The following is a 2,299-nucleotide window of genomic DNA, read 5'->3' as shown; positions in this document are numbered from 1 at the left end:
GTCTCTCCTCCAAGAGACTTCTTCACTCTGAGAGTTTCAGGCAAAATTCAGGCTTTTAAGCACTGCACCTTACTTTCCTGTTTCTTTTTTATACCTTTATTTATACAGGTAGTCTCATTAAGATTCAGAATTTCATTTCCAAGAAAGACCTATAAGACAAAAATTACAAAACACACAAGTAGTTACACAAAAAAATGGATGAAAATAAAAATAAAACAAAATAAAAAATTTGGACAGAAATAAATAAGCTAATAAAACAAGCTAAAAACAAGAGCGCATTTCAAAAGAAGATTTCTCTTTTTGTCTCAGAAGAAATTTGAATTGTCCCAAGGGAATCAAAGTACGTAACTTAGGATCCTGCTGTAGAGCGTTCCATGTTGAAAATGGAACAAAATTGTTTTATAGATAAAAATGTACCAGTGTATGAGCCTAYGAWTTGTTAATGATGGCCAGCGTACCTTAGAAGATAAAGTGCAGTGATGAGTGAAAGATTTACATCCTGTTATGAACATTAGTGCACCGTGATAGACAGCATCCAACCTGTGTAGGCAGGTGACAGGTGCATTCATATAAACAACGTCACAGTGGTCCAACAGGGGCAGAAAGGTCATTAAAACAAGATGCTTCCTAGCACTGTAAGAAAAACATGATCTATTTCTAAAGAAAAAGCTTGGTTTTACCTCTAACTAACAACATTTTCAATATGCAACTTAAATGAAAGCTTGTTGTCAATTTCTGTGCCAAGGTATTTATATGTCTCAACAGACTCTATTGGCATACCAGTCAATGTTTTTATAGTGGGCAGAGTTTGTGGAACTTTCTTCTTGTTGGCAAACAGCATGACTTTTATCTTTACAGCATTTAGGAYTAATTTCAGCTGAAGCAAGTCAGTTTGAATAATATCAAATGCAGACTGAAGATGTCCAAGCATAGCAGTAACAGATTTTGCATTGGAATAAACCACAGTGTCATCAGCGTAAAAATGTGTAAAAGCATCAATTTTATCCCCGACACTGTTTACATAAATTGAAAACAGAGTAGGACTCAAAACTGAACCCTGTGGTACACCCTTTGTGATATTYAAATAATCAGATGACAAACCACTGTGTTGCACACATTGGCTACGATTYAACAGATAATTAGAAACCCAACCTACAGCATTATCTGATAAACCAACAGCTGACAGCTTTTGACAAAGWATRGTAATTGTGTCAAATGCCTTAGACAAGTCAATAAAAAGAGCAGCACAGTTTCCTGTTTCTCAGGTTGCATTATCTTTAGTGTGTAGTTTTTTAAATGTTGTTCTTGTAGCCAGACGTCCACACTCACCTGCCTTCTGTTARCAATCAGCACACCTGTTTTCACTCAGTAATCACCATTAACTTCTTGGTTCACTTCCACATTTCTTGTTTGTTCTGGAAACATTTGGGCCTCACTGTGTGACAGACTCTCTGTGCAGTTTGGACAAATTTAAGGAAAAAGGCATTATTAACATGATATTAAATAATATGTAAACCTTAATATGAGTTGTGGGTTCTGTTAAGCGACATCACTGCTGTGACAGAAACTGGATCTTTTTAAGACTTATTCATTTGTTTGTCAAGCTTAAACGTTAAACTGGGTCCAAAAACAAGCAAACAGTGGGTCATTTGAACAGAAAAATGTGGAAGCTGATCTTTGTATTTGGTCTGTCACTGATTCTATGTGAACATTTTTGAAGAAATGACACCCTTTAGTGGTCACTTTGAGGAACAGACTTAGTTGCAACAATGTCTACTATTGTCCCTTTTTATCACTATATATTTATGTAATAGTTTTTAATCAGGTGAAAGGAATTCTGCCTCAATACAAAAGGAGTGTCCGTATCTTTAATTAGAAAAAATCTGCAGAAACTTTGATGTGCTCCCTGAAACTCTGATGAAACTACTTCCTGGAAGTGCAACTGAAATCTTCTCCAAAACTCCAAAAATAATTCGGAACTTACTTTTCGTTATAGTTTAAGCTGAATACAGTAAATGATCACTTTCATGTTTGAACTGTGTAACTGAAGAGAACCAAGACAGCAGCTGTCACTCTGTGACAGCACTCCTGTTGAGACAGGCAGAAGAAAAGTTGAGCCACAATCAAACTGACCCATGTACATTTGAAAAAACACCTATAGTGCTGCAAAAATGACTTTTACCAAAATATCACTACTGTAAAACACTTTTATTCATTTATTTGGAACAAATTGTATCTACTTTGCAGTGTTTTGCTACCAAAGTATAGCTAGCACTGACCTGATGCATCTCAGTAATCC

The sequence above is a fragment of the Austrofundulus limnaeus genome, unplaced genomic scaffold, assembly GCF_001266775.1.
Source record: "Austrofundulus limnaeus strain Quisiro unplaced genomic scaffold, Austrofundulus_limnaeus-1.0 Scaffold239, whole genome shotgun sequence".
NCBI classification, from domain to species: Eukaryota; Metazoa; Chordata; class Actinopteri; order Cyprinodontiformes; family Rivulidae; genus Austrofundulus; species Austrofundulus limnaeus.
This window is presented reverse-complemented; position numbering follows the sequence as displayed.